The sequence below is a fragment of the Ochotona princeps genome, chromosome 23 (genome assembly GCF_030435755.1).
Source record: "Ochotona princeps isolate mOchPri1 chromosome 23, mOchPri1.hap1, whole genome shotgun sequence".
Taxonomy (NCBI): domain Eukaryota; kingdom Metazoa; phylum Chordata; class Mammalia; order Lagomorpha; family Ochotonidae; genus Ochotona; species Ochotona princeps.
This window is the reverse complement of record NC_080854.1, coordinates 22,635,811-22,650,800: the sequence shown is the minus strand read 5'-3', so window position 1 is coordinate 22,650,800 and position 14,990 is coordinate 22,635,811. Positions and strand designations below refer to the sequence as shown.

Sequence of the window (14,990 nt, the reverse complement as noted above, 5' to 3'; positions counted from 1 at the left end):
CAAGCTCCCTAATGAAAAATAACAACAAAAAACAATGAGCAATATACCTTGAGTTGGAAGACAGGATATAACTTAGTCACATGGAATACATCTGGTGGCCAAGACTGCTCAGCAGACTTCACAGAGGAGGTGAATCTCACTGTGTAGTCAGGAGCCACAACTCCTGGCATGCTCCTCCAAGAAATGGGGCAGAACATGAGTGGAATGTTTCAGGCTGGGTAACCACTAGTTACTGACTCAGATACAATCTGGTCCCCTGCAATGTAGCTATTTCAGAAAAACATGGGGAAACTGAGAGGGCCTGTGCTGGGAAGGTTCCAATGCCATCATCTTGAGGGAAAAGGGTGCAGACAGCTGAATACTAATGGAGTGATACAGGATATCATCCATTGCAGATATGTGCCTGCTTGCAGATACAACACGGAAAATTAAATACAAACACATGCAGGTGACACATTACCTGTAAAAATAGAGCTAAGCACAAATACTCTTCAATTGTCAGTCTTTCACTAGGCATTCCAAATCTCTATTTTCTGCTTGGTTCCAGAATCAGCTACTTACTTAGCAAGGCTTTTAGAATGAAAAAAGTATAAAATTTTCCCTTCTTGCCTGGTTTGATTTTAAGCTATTTCCACATCTTCCATTTTTTCCCGTTGATATGTTTTGGGAAGCATGAATATAGTTCATTTAATTGCATTCCACATATAGCTATTATCTCTCCTTAGAATTTATAGTTCGGATTCTTATTTGGGACCCAGAACACCCACCTTTCTTCACAGGACCTGGGTCTGGATTAAGCTGTGTTTCCTGTATTGGGCACCATCATTCGTCTTCTTGCACTGCCTTGATCCACTGGTACTCTCCATGAAAGTTCAACCTAACTGATTAACTTTCTTCATGATCTTATGTTGTTCCCACTGACTTAGTGGAAGTTTCCTAGAGGCATATCCTGAAAACAAAATTCAAGTGCAAGTGATTTTTGGGGAGAGGAGTTACCAGTAGAAAAAACAAAGCAATATGAAAACAGTACCAAAAGGAAGTGACAGGAGAAGCAAAAAAGATGAATCATTAAAAAAATTACCACTCTGAGCAGCTAGAGGTGAATTTTACTTGGAAAGATGGACTAGAACATACAGGACACAATTATCCTAAACAAATGAGCTAGAATATTTATTCATCAATTCCTTTCTGACCTTATTTGAGAGTTGTTTGGAAGGGTGATTATTCTCCCATGCTTCTGGTTTGCCTCACATAAAAGTAAGCAATTGCAGTCTTCAACAAAAGAGCTGCAAATGTTGGGTGTTGGAAGTTGACTCTCTGCATGGAAAGGGTAAGTGCCGGGGAGATCATAATCTGCCATCCCCTAACTGTGGGCTACAACCTTAAATATGCTTCAACCCCAGGATGGATCAGATCTCATGTGCCAGCTGTGAGAGTCTGTGTTGCCAGCTCTGAATTGGATTTGAACCCCAGTTGCATAGTTATATAACCCAAGTTCCTATTCCTGTTTCTGCACTAAATACCGGTGATCCCAAGATGAATGAGACATGATTCTTCCTTCAGGAAGTAAATTGTTTAGAGTTTAAAATCACCTCCTCACTGCCTTCCAGAAGTCCACTTCTCACTTTCTTTTATGCTCTGTGTCCTGCAATATCTACCTGTTGATTCCAACATCTTTAGGAAGTCTCTCTTCCTAGTCTACCAATAATTATCTGGCATCCTTTTTTCTTGATGTTTCCAGTCTTGGTTCACTCCATTTCACTCCAGGGTTACCATGTACATTGGGTTTCACTATGTTAGTGTTGTTCTTTGTTTTCTTGTAAGGCTCTATTAGCAACCTTCTAACTCAAGGTGGAAGCTATTCCCCACACCATGATGATTTGATGTATTTTTCTAAAACATTATTTTTAATAAAGATTTATGTTATTTATTTGAGCGGCAGAGTTAAGAGGGAGAGGAGAGATCTTCCATTTGGTGATTCACTCCCCTAATGGTCACAATAGCTAAGACTGGGCCAGATTAAGGTTAAGACACAGAGCTTCATCGGGGTCCTGCCAGATGCATTAGCAGGAAGCTAGATTGGAACTGGAGTGACTGGGACTTAAAACAAAACCCATATGGGATGTTAGCATCACACAGTAGCTTAACCAATTATACCATAGCACAAGCCCCAAAATATGTTATTTTCTGATAAAACTTTTAATTGCTTGTTTCCCAACTTCCAGTTTTCTGTGTCAACCCAATTAATCTAGTCCTGGTCAAGCAGTGTGCACTTTCAGGCCCCACATTCCCACTTACATCACTTACCCCACTGGCCTGATTTTCTCTCCTCTGCATCCAGCCCCACTCCTTTGTTCAGGTAGAGCTGAGATCTCTTTTTTCTTTGAAACTTCTACCCAACCTTATCTGTGCCCAGCCTTCTTCACAGAATCTGTTATTGCCTCACATTTTGTCATGCTCTGAAATTTGTGACATTATTTCTATATAACCAATTATATAGTCTCATAATTAAAATAGGTAATATTAACACCAACATGACAAGATTCTCTAAAACTTTATCATTTTGCCCCATAGCTATACTATGGATAACTCCTATTTTTCCCTATTTCAAGATTCAGAAACAGCATCTGAGATGATGAGGAACTTGTACAAGAGGGAAACAGTTAAAAATGTTTAGAATTACAATTTGAAACTGGATATGTCAGATTGTTTTAACATTTAGGGTACCTTCCCAGCAGCAGCTATAATACTTCCTCAGTAAAACTGTAAAGTAATAAAAACAAAGATAAAGCTTCTTTCCTTCTACATAGTAATGTCTTATAATTAGGGTAACTCAATCAAGTTGTTTTTATACATTTCGGGGGATTTTGTTTTAATGATTTTGAGAGAGAAGCATTGCAAGGTACTTAAATGCAGTTTGCTTTGCCTACTTAATTTAGGGGAAAATTAATGACCAAAACAAAAGCCTCTACCCATGTTTGGTGAATCTGCTAGGCTGTCAATTCTTCAAAGTCATGAGCAATGTGTGACTTTTCATCAATGTATTTACCTACTGAAAAAAAAAGTCTTAAAAAAATAACAAAGTGTTTTGGAGTCTATATGCCCCACATGAGGGCAGGTTTTTCTTAAACAAAATGTTTGAAACTAGGGACTCCATCCTAAGAAATGAGATGGTCTCTTTGAACAGATTCAGTTACGCTAGAGAAAACAGGACGTCCTCTCTGCTCCGAGCATTTGACTTTGTACTTTCTGTCACCTGGACCTTAGCAAAGGATATCCATGTTGTGCTGTTCCCAACATGCAAACTCCATGCACAGAACAATTTACAGTTTACATTTGGGGAGACAATATAGTCATTGGTCTTTTCCTGGTAGTAGCCATTCTGAAACAACCTTCTACTTGCTTTATTTTCCTGTATGTTGCAATGATTAAACAAATGATATAAATTGACTGATCACTGGACATGTATGCCTCTGTATTAGAGCGTGTTAAGCTGCTGTCTGGGGAGTCACCTCCAAAGGCCCCTGGGTCATTTACTATTCCCTACAGGAAGCTGTAATGCAGTTTGCTTTCTTATATAATGACAGATGTCAAGATTGGCAAATCATTTGCTTATAGCTCACATTAATATCTCTTTTGGGTTTAGTCTTCTTTGGATTACCTGATACAATTTTGGTTCTGTAAAGCAAAAGTGTTGATATTCTTTGTAAAAATATCTAAGGCCAGGCATACTTCACCACTAACACAACTTTACAAAACATGAATACTTTCATGATATGTGTGTTCTCCTAAGACTGCGACACAATTGACAAACCATACTGCTGATATTCAATATCTGGCTGTCCTTCCTAGGTTCTGATGTTTGGAACAATTGTTCAACTACTTCTTCAAATTAACTAGATTTATTCTTAATTGTACACCTGAGGCACCTGAGAATTAAGAGCAAGCAAGAATCAGATACTTGCTGGAGTCAGAAGGAATATCAATAGTTAAGACTGTAATTAAGACCAACGTGACCCACATGAAATGAAATCTAAATGGTTTAGCCCACTCGTGTTCTGTGAGGGCCCAGGAGTTCAGCGAACTGCAGTCCTCAGGGCTCTGAGGTGCTGCTGGATTTCTATGGAGATGGGGAATAGAGTTGCAAAGTCATAGATAGCATCCAGCCTTTGGTAAATTAAGTTGTGGGCCTTGCACAAAAGCCTAGTAGTTAATCCTCACCTTGCATGCACAAAGATTCCATCTGAGTGCCGCTTTGTGTCCTGGCTACTGTACTTCCCATCCAGTCCCCTGCTTTTGGCCTGGGAAAGCAGTTGAGGATGGCCCAAAGCATTGGGGCCCTGTACCACATGGGCAACCTGGGGGAAGCTCCTGGTTCCTGGCTTTGAATTGGCTCAGCTCCAGCCATTGTGGCCACTTGGGGAGTGAACCAACAGATGGAAGGTCTTTATCTCTGTATCTCCTTCTCTCTGAAGATCTGCATTTCCAATTAAATATTTTTGAAAAGTTACTGAATTTGTCTTATTAGAGCCAGAGAACATTATTTGCCCCTTTCCTTTATTATTGAATTATCTTTCTTCATTGCTCAGTAAGAATGTGTTTATTCAAGAGCACTAACTATACTATAGTAAACAGATATTGCAAGTATTATCACCTATAGTTTAGAAATACATTTCTATTTTTTATAGACAATGGGGCTAGAAAATTTTTTTGTCAGATTTTCAGTATTCTTTATTTTTCTTTTCCTACTTCCTTTTGTTCACCTTTTTAAGAATGCCCTAAACATTTCCCCCATGAATTACAACAATAGAATTTTATTTAATCATTACCTCTTTTAGGAACATCTTCATTATATTGTCATTCATTTGGTGTGATTTTTTTTTTCATGTAAACATTTCTGTACTGGAGAAATAAAAAAAAGAATTGACTTGTCACAGATGAGTTCTTATGAAATCTTTTTATTATGTTGTAACAGAAAAAAGGCAAATTAAATAATTTGTAGGAATACAGAGATATTTCACCTACATTTCTGGAGACAGAAAAGGAGAACAACAAAAGAAGCCTAAATTTGGTTTATGCTTAGACAGTTCTTTCCTTCTGAAAAAAAATATGTTAAATTGGAAAAAAACTTGAAATTTTGGTGACTCGTCTCGCAAAATATAGAATATCCCAACTAAGTTCACTGTTCATGCTCTGGTGTGTTAGAGACTGAAGAGACACGGGCCAACTAACCAATGTTTTCTTAATGATTTAAACATTTTCTCAAAGTATTGTTAAAATTGTCACTGTTGCTGATTTAAAAATTAACATTCAAAGTCTCTTTCTTCCTGAAAAATAAACCAAATCATCTGTTAATTTTTGCCAAGTTAAAAAAAACCCCTATTATATAATAATCGTTATTTTGGTTTCTTGAACATAACCTCTCAAACAGAACTTCTGCCCAAACACCCAATGCATCTCTCAGTTCCCCAGGGAGTAGAAAATTCCAGGAAGCAGGAACCATGGGCCTGTGCAAAGCACATGGTTTAACTCTTAGCTGGAGGCAAAGTGGCAGAGCAGAAAATCTGGGACTTGGGACTGCAAGTCTCCTTTCAACTCTTAGCTTCATTACCTAGCAGGTATATAAATTTGAGTAAGTTACTTTTCCTCCTAGAACTTCATTTTTAACTAGAAAAAAAACGAACAATAAAATACTAATCTAGAATTTTTAGAAATAATTAAACATAATGCTGTAACATACTTGAAGGCTATCTGATGTGCTAACAGGCTGAGAGCTCATATCCCTAACATTGTTGGTTCCATTTCTAAACTTTGGTGATTCATAATATCTGTTCTGGTGATATGGCCTTGAAGGAGTTAAGTAAAATGAGGTCTTATGGGTGGGAAGAAAGCCCAGAACATAAAACATGTAGAGACACAGAGAAAAGACCAAAGAAGGACATAACCCTTAGAGGAAATTAATTGTGCAGATACTTGGATGTGGTTCCTTCTCAGCCTCAAGAGCTGTGCAAAGGTCGCTTCCACTGCTTAGATCACTCAAGTGTTTCCTTATAGTAGCCCTACCAAACTAATATAGGCTCACACTAATTGACCGATGAATGTTAACTACGTTAGCTTTTCCATTGAACCACCCAGATACATTTGTTTAAGCATAGTAAAGTGGATGTGTTCATAGATGATGATGATGAGTGACCATCCACTGCAAGAATTAAAGGGTATATTAAAGTATAACTGCTTGAATGCCCTGAGCCAGCAGACCATGGTACTGGAAATTCCCAGCTCCTCTGATTAAAACACAGAAGAGTCCTTTTAAGATGCACATTAATCCATTATCCTGCATCAATGTCTTTAGAGGAATAATTTAAAAGATCATAACCAATCTTAGAGATGAGGATCTTGAGAGCAAAATATCTAGAGTAAGTAAGTTTTCAAAGTAGATGGGGAAAAGGGAAACTAGCTCCAGGGCAGTGTGGGTAAATAAACACCCCTTCCCCTGCCACCACCAAGAGTTGCTGAAGATCTGACGTGGAGACTGGCCATGGGTCATCGAATCCACACAGGGCAGGGGCGGGACACCATGACAGAGTGGAAGAAAGGATACATGCCACTAAAGCCAAAATGTTTAAATCCTAGACTTGCCATGAACCTACAGATAGGATCAATTTATCCCTATGGGACATAATTTCCTTTCAAATTTCCCCCCGCAGCCCACCGTGTGTGTGTGTGTGTGTGTGTGTGTGTGTGTGTTCTCATACAAAGAATCAGATTTGACTCGCAGGACTGGATTTACATGCATTTTCAGACATTAAAGGCCAAGAGATATTTTAGCTTGACTACCACTAAGATAATCACTGGACAATTTTGTAGAAAGTTAAGAAAACAACAAAACAAGGGATGAAGAAACAAATTGAAAATATAAAGGCATATAGAGACTCTCCAACAAGATCGTAGAGATAAAGAAAATCCTAAACACAGAAGAAAGCAAACTCAGAAAGCTCAAACTCTTTTTGCCAAGTTTTCCATTTCTTCCCCGCTTTAAATCACATCTCTCTTAGTACAACTCACCTTAGTCAGACCAGTTAATGACCTCTGCTTAATATTTCTTCAAGAATTTTAATCATCTTTTGACTTACAGGAAGCTAAAAATGATTGAGCTGGAAAAGAAAATAGAGCTTAAAAATATCAAGGCAAGTGGATCACATGAATACAAATCAAAGCAGACAATTTTTGCTTCACAGGAAGTTATCATTGGTGCCAACCAGTTGTTCAGTATTATTGGACTTTAAGAAATAGCAAGTTTGGGCCTGGCTTGGTAACCTAGTGGATAAAGTTCTCACTTTGCATTCACTTGAATTCCCTATGGGTGCCGCTTCGCATCGTGGCTACTCTACTTCCCATCCAGCTCCCTGCTTGTGGCCTGGGAAAGCAGTCGAGGATAGCCCAAAGTCTTGGGACCCTGCACCCACATGAGAGACCCGGAAGAAGCTCTTGGCTCCTGGCTTTGGATCAGCTCAGCTCTGGTAATCGTAGGCACTTGGAGAGTGAACCAGCGGATGGAAGATCTTTCTGTCTGTCTCTCCTTCTCTATGTGGATCTGACTTTTCTTAAAAAAAAAAAAAAGTAATAGCAAATTTGACATTGCAAACAGGAAGGACACATATAGACCTCAATATCCTCACTTACATGAAGATTAATAGCCTCAATGTCCATTTTGGTCCTACTATCCTTGACATTTTGTAGCACCATAACTTTCTTTGGATTTTTCACGCTATTGGTTATTAGCAAAATTCCAATGACCTATTGAGGATGCAGTGAAGGGATATATAACACCTATAATTTGAAGGACTCTGTATTCTGTTATTAAACAGATGCTGTTCTGCTAAATCACATCTTGTTTCCAAGCAGAAAAATCAATGTTTTCATTTGGCTCTTTTTTTTATATGACCAGCCCCAAATTTAAGTGAAGTCATTTCTTGAACAGCAATTTCTTTTATGTTGAATTCACCAAATTTGAATCTCATTTAAAATTGTCACCATGCTGCTGCTCATTTTATGACAGATCCACTTAAACATACTCACTACCACCTTCTTCATCTGGTGCAAGCTATGGAACCAGAGCAAATAACCGTGATTCTATTAGCAGAAAAAAGAATCATACATACCCGCCCCCCCCACACACACACCTTTCCATCCACACAAACATAGCCAAGAGACTCTTTCATAAATGGCTGGTTAAAAATATATATATATTTCAGCAAATGGCATATACATAATTGAAAAATATATCTCATGAATAATGGCTTGCTTTAAAAATAAGACAAAACCCCTGCAGATCCTTCAGTTAGCAGAATGGAAAGAGGGTTTTGTTAGAAATGAAGATGTGACTTTGATGTGATTGCTTCAGATGACACGATAGCACCAAAAATGACCCACTTCGGTTGAGTCCACTTTAAAAGTTTCTGGAGAACAGCAGCCATGTTTTATCTATCTTTGTATCTTCCATGGCATTTAAGACAACATACAATAGGCAATTTACATACTGTAAATCCAAGACATGAATGAAAGTGCACCTCTTGGGCACAGGCACATTGCAGACTCATCAAAATCAGGCTGGTATGTAAAGGGAAATTTTCCTAGGGGAGTTCTTGTCCTAAACCAGCCTGAAATTGGAATGTTCAGTAAAATAGAATGAATTAAAACTAGGCTTATAAAAGGATACACAATTTAAATTGTATTTTAAAACACAATGTTCTGAGATATTAAAAAAATAATTTAAAATAAGCTGTGAAGTGTGAAGTAGTTCAAGTAAACAACACGAGTTAAATTCTGCGCTGTTGGGAAACCCACATGGTTTGTTATTACACATTGGCATATGGGATTAAGCAATTGTACATAATACATCTTGAACAGCTAGTAACATTTCACAGAAAGGGGAATGACTTCTGTGCTTTTCATGAATGAATTGCTCAGCCTTGGCTCTCTGTTTCCTGCACTGAAGCTTGAGACAGTTGAACGAGCAGCTTAGAGGACTACAGCTTGTTAGCCCCGTTTTGGGGAAGGAAATGTTTAGGGGAAGACCTGAGCCTTGTGAAGGCATTGCAGAGCAGGCAGAGCTAAAATTACAATGTGTTTCTCCAGACTGTGACCTTGACGTGGCATACAAATGTGAAAGGCGATACTGCACCTACTTACCATCCTGCCAAGGAGGAAAACCTTCAGTACAACGGGTGAAAACCATTTTTGTAGTTTGTGATGCATGACATGGAAGGGAAATCTACACACTTTACCCCTGTGAAATGTATACTTACCACATTCACAACACACCTGCCATACACTCGGATTTCCTAACAATACCCACAGATCATTGAAATCAATCTATTTAAGAAAATCATGTCACATAATGCTTCAAACTGGGAGAAGCATTTGCTTGTTTGAATAATCTGAGTGCGACATTTAAATCAGGTACATTATGCACATTTCCCTCTCCCTGCTGTGAGGCACATGCGTTTGGGAGAACAGACAGATCTTACTGCTCCGTGATAAGGTCAGAGAGGCTTAGCTAGAATGTAGTGTTACTTAAAGCTCATTGGCTTTGCCTATGGAGTGCAAGGCTGTTACCATGACGACAAGGCTGCCGTTGCTACGGCATCCACAGGCTCATCTGATGTCAAGGCTTCCGGGTGGCCCAGCACAAAAGCTATTACTTCAGGTTGTTTTTCAGGAAGTCTTTGAATAGTAGTGCATGGCTAAAATAACTCCAGGTAAACAAGATTTCCTATACTTTTTCATGTAGGCAGAAGACTGGTCTTGAAAGCAGAAGTAGATCATTGAAAAAAATCTAGTTCTCCCAGTGGGTTCATTGGGGAAATAAATTGTATGAAAACAATGTTTTACCTCACATTTCCTAAATATACTTTTTATGATGATTTTTGAAATAACCTTCACAAAAATCTCCAAGTTGTTTAGGCTGGCAACAGATAACTCCCTGGTAAAAATCCATGATGTTACAAAGCTGGAAAACTCTTGACTATAACATAAGTAATATCATTGTATTTCAGATCTGTGTAAGACTAAATCCAGCCCTTTTGTGGGGCATGAAGGTCATATTAAAAAGTATTCTTGAATATTGTAGCAGAATCTCAAGTTTGAGGCTAATGCTGCTTCCAAGTGATACAGAACTTGAGCTCTCGGGAGAGGAGAGGGTAAGCTACAAGAGGAAAATATCAACCTGAGGCAAATGCGGTGATAAGCACTTAAACTTGTGACTTCATTTAGTCCTTCTGCCGTTACTAGGAGTTGGAAAATCTTTTCCTGTTATGGATAAAGAACTAGATAGAAAAGTTAAGTCAAGAGGGGCAGGCATTGTGGCATAGCAAGTAAAGCCGCAGCCTGTAACGCTGCAATACCATATGGGCACTGGTTCCTGCCTGGCTGCACTGTTTCTTATCTATCTCCTTGCTAACAACCTAGGAGAAGTGGAAGACGGTGCAAAAGTTTAAGCTCCTAGCTTTGGCATGGCCTGGTGCTGGCCACTGCAACCGTCTGAGGGGGGATGAGTCAGCAAATTATAGACTCTCTGTTCCTCTATGTAATTATGAGTTTCAAATAAAATAAACAAATCTTTTTAAAAGACACACAGAGAGATTCGGAGTTACAGAATGAGTTGATCTGCAGCTGCAATTTAAGCTTGTGTATTAGACTAAGCTTTTGTACCTGTAATGATGTGCAACTTTAAGGTGGCTCTCTTCAGCACTGATGTTCACTCCAATGGGTAGCACTTGCAAAATTAGTAATGGCAGAGTTCAAAAGATCACTGTGGAGCTCCTAGGAGGGGCTTTAACGATGTAATCCTACCCCTCATCTCTCAACTGTCTTTAACCTCTTTGCCTAACATTGACCAGCCACAACTCTGTATCTGTAGGAACTTGCTGTCTCTAGAGTAGATATGTTATAAAAGTATTCATCACATTGAGCCTGTTTCACAGGTGGTGGTAGAATCTGATACACAGCTAGTCTTTGTCCTGGCTAAGACATGAACAAGACTGAGCCTGTTGTGTTCAGAGTGGCATGTAGGCCTGGGTAGGACTGGGACAATTACCAAGAGTAACAATTAGTTACTCTTGCGAGTAACACAGTCCATAACTGTGACAGTCCTGAGATTTCAGCCTGTATGCCAGCAAATAAATTAGCCCAGGACGGTTTCTTGGAGACTGAAAGAAAACACAGTATTCTTGGGGTCAGAGGTCAGAGACCATTTATTACTCGGTGCAACTGAAGTAGCTGCAGGATGGGCATTTGTGTTGGTTCCCACAGAGCAATGTGGAATGGGCCAGGTCACATGTGCACATGCAATTGCTCACGCTGAAAGAACCAAACTCGAGATGGTGTTTTTTGTTGTTTGTTTGTAAATGGGAGTGAGCCTGCTTAACCTTCCTGTTGGAGAGAGACATAGTGTTTATCTCCCAGAATTGTTGGTTTAGGTAAATCTCCTTAGAAAGATGTTCAAAAAAGACAGCTGGTATCTTTGTGTTCAAGACATGCAGAAACAGGAGAAACCTGTTGTGAATTTTCTTCCCCCAAATGCCTTTGTTTTTTAAAGATTTATTTATTCTTATTGGAAAGGCAGATATACAGATAGCAGGAGAGACAGAGAGGAAGATCTTCTGTCTATTAATTTCACTCTCTAAGCAGCTGCAACAGCTGGAGCTGTGCTGATCTGAAGCCAGGATCCAGGAGCTTCTTCTGGGTCTCCTACACAGGTGAAAGGTCCCAAGACTTTGGGCCATCCTTGACTACTTTTGCAGGCCACAATCAGGGAGCTGGATGGGAAGCGGGACCACTGGGATTAGAAGCGGTGCCTATATGGGATCCCGGTGTGTTCAAGGCGAGGATTTCAGCCACTAGGCCAAGAGGCCGGGCCTACCTCCTTTCTAATAAATGGATACTTCTTATAATATGACATAGGAACACATTATCTGTGTATATCCAGTGTTGTCTCCTACTGAGTGATGACTGATTAGATTGTCTTGTTTTCTGAGAGGTGCTGCAGCAATACTGCATCACTCCAAATTTTACTTGTAGGGTTAGACCTTAAAAAAATGTGAATATGAGTTTTTCAATTCACTCTAGTAACTTTGCTTTCTCAGAAGAGGGGAGGAAACAGCATGTTGATCAAAGTTGGGCTGAGCTAACAGTCTGCTATCAGTGTCCTCACGTCCTTTTTGCCTCTCTAGAAGTTGGTCTCCAAGCTCGCACTGAAGGTTATCTTTTACCTACATCGAGCTAATCCTGCTTTGACCTCTCACTTCCATTTTGTATCAAATGAGACCATTTCAAATCCTCTCTTGGCTTTTTAGTATAAAACTTAAGCCTTGTAATACGGTTCACAGAGCCCTAGCTACATTCCATACTAAGCTTGCTGTGCCTCCACTGTTCTTTCTCAACTTTCGTCATTCTTTTTTTCAAGCCCTTAAACAAACCATGCTGGAAAACCTTTTCACTTAGCATCTCTCTGTCTGAACTGCTCTCTGCTCATCATGACCGTGTAGCCCAACTCGTTCCTTTTCTAACATGCAGGTTTCAGTCTCAAAGCTAATTCTTCATGGAAAACGGTCATGACACCTCTACCAGATTGTTCCTTTGGGTATATTCCTGGAATGCCGTGTCCTCTTTCATAAAACTCACAACACTTGTGACTAATGTCCTTCTTCCCTGGAAGATACTACCAGTTCTTCTCTTGTGGCTCCATCTTCCAAAGCAATGCCTGAAACAATGCTCACCAGGTATGTGCCAACTGACTTGACATAAAATAGGAAGTTTGTTTGGGAGAGGAAAATTTGTCCTGTTTGAGACAGGCTGTGGTTCATGAGACAAGATGAAAGGAGATAAACCTGAAGGTGTGTTGTCTAGAATCATCCATGTAAGACCAAGGTATTTCATTTATTTACCTAGCAGAGATAGCCTGTTCATTGGCACACTTCTTGCCTGTTCACCAGGTCTAGAATTGGGCTGGGTTCACAACTAGAAACCAAAAATACAACTGCAGGCTCACATATGAATGGCAGGAAGCCAATTACTTGAGCCATTGCCTCCCAGGGTCTGTTTTGGTAGGAAACAAGAGTTCCCAGTCAGAGTGGACCCATATGGGATCTGACCTAGTATGCCACAAGGGCAGCCTATATTGTGTTGTCATGGATTCCGCCTTGGAACAGAGGGCAGCCCAATCAAGCACATGTCTTTCTTGTCACCGTGGTGCTGTTGGTGGTTCAGCATCGAGACCACTGGTACTTATAAACACCAATTATAACCTTCAACATACAATTTAGGACCTGAGATTTTTCCAAAGTAGAATTTACACATACAGTCAATGTAACCAAACCATACAGAGTTGTGAATGTTCAGTTCTTTACATGCCATCTTAGTAGGAAAAATAAAAGACTAGTTGAGACACAACACCAGGAAATGTCCTGGGCTCAGCTTTGACTTGGCTTGGGGAACAAAAGTGGAGCAAAACCAATACCAGCATCATTACTTCCATTTTCTGGTTACAGAAAGGCAAAATCATCTTTATTATACTAATGTGGCTCATTCTAAACATCAAAATCAGCCATGAAAGTAAAAATTAGGTGGGAAAGCAAGCAGAAGAAGCCTGTGCTGCATAGCTTTCTATTTTTGTAGTTTATGGGTAAGCGGATTGGCCTCGCTGCGTATCTTCCCTATAATAAATTGAGGCCCTGGTGCGTGGTGGAACTGTGATTTGATGATGGCCCCAAGAAGGCTCAGATGGCCCTGTGAGACCTGACAGAGCTTCACCATGAATTATCTCATTCTTTGTCATAAATGCTGAATGAACAGAAAGTAGTGAGAACAATAACACTAAAGAGTTTTGTGCAATGAAATAAAATTCATTTTACTCATGAGGACTATAATTAAGACACTTTTAGCTGATTGAAGATCACTGGAGAAGGTAGAAATAAAATACAATATGTTTAGTTTGTAATGTTCTCTTCCTCTATTCAGAATCTCTTAGTGTGCCCCCAGTCTGCCCTAGGCACTGATTTTACCTTTCTTTGCTTATTTTCTTCCTCTGAAAAAGAATAGCGCATTTTAGGTGTCTGTTTCTATTGTAACCTCAGGATTATGCCACTCCCTCTTACTCATTTTCAGTGTTCTGTCTCCTCTTCCACTTTTTAAAAAATCTAAGTGGTTTTCCTAATCAGATAAACGTATAGTCAATGCCCACAGGTGAAAAAGATTGGTTGCTAGGTATTAGAGTTATAAATAACATAGAGCAACATGAACATTTAAAAATTGCCAGAAGAAAAAGAATTACAACTGAAAAACAGAACAGCCAGAGAGTGAAAATCAGATTTTTGTAATGTCATAAAAGTCATAAGAATCAGTGTTTAATGGATTTGGCAGCAGTTGATTGCTGTGAGTCATTTAATTAGTGAATGGAGAAAGGAAAGAAAACAGAATGAGAACAGTCTGCCTTGTCTGGGTTCTGCCTGTGAAAAGTAGAATCCAAGATGGTACCTTTCAGGAGAGGTAGAATTGAACATGAATGTATGTTGTTTTGTGTGCATGTAATTCACATGAAATTTGAGCATGTTTATCAAAACAGTTTGCCACTAATTTTATAGTCTTTTTTTCTAGTAACTAAGACCATATAGAGATTTCCACTTCCAAGTAAAAACGTAAGTTTTAGCCAATCAACATCATTGTTCATATCAATTGTGCAAGACAGAAAAAATTAAAAAAAAAATGCACGTTTTTAAACCCAAGAGAGCAATGAGAGCAATAAAGTCTAGAAGAATTGAAATTCCTGTGAGTACAAAACATTCAATTTTATCTGAATACCTGCTGGCTTTTTATTGTGAATTTTTGCTGTTTCTGGGCAAGGAGAAGTTCCTTCCTTTCCTTCCTGCAGCCCCCAGCACCATGATGTAGAGAAACTGACACAACTTTTGGCCATCACACAGGTTTAAGAC

General features: G+C 39.3%; 1 long non-coding RNA gene across 1 annotated transcript; it reads right to left on the bottom strand.

Annotated features, from left to right (window-relative positions):
* Nucleotides 1–1,218: 1,218 nt before the first annotated feature.
* On the bottom strand, nucleotides 1,219–9,575 carry LOC131483128 (uncharacterized). The gene is made up of 3 exons (XR_009247542.1): nucleotides 9,359–9,575; nucleotides 7,066–7,154; nucleotides 1,219–1,317 (listed from the first exon to the last, which is right to left on the bottom strand). It is a non-coding gene; the product is annotated as an uncharacterized LOC131483128 (long non-coding RNA).
* Nucleotides 9,576–14,990: the final 5,415 nt, after the last annotated feature.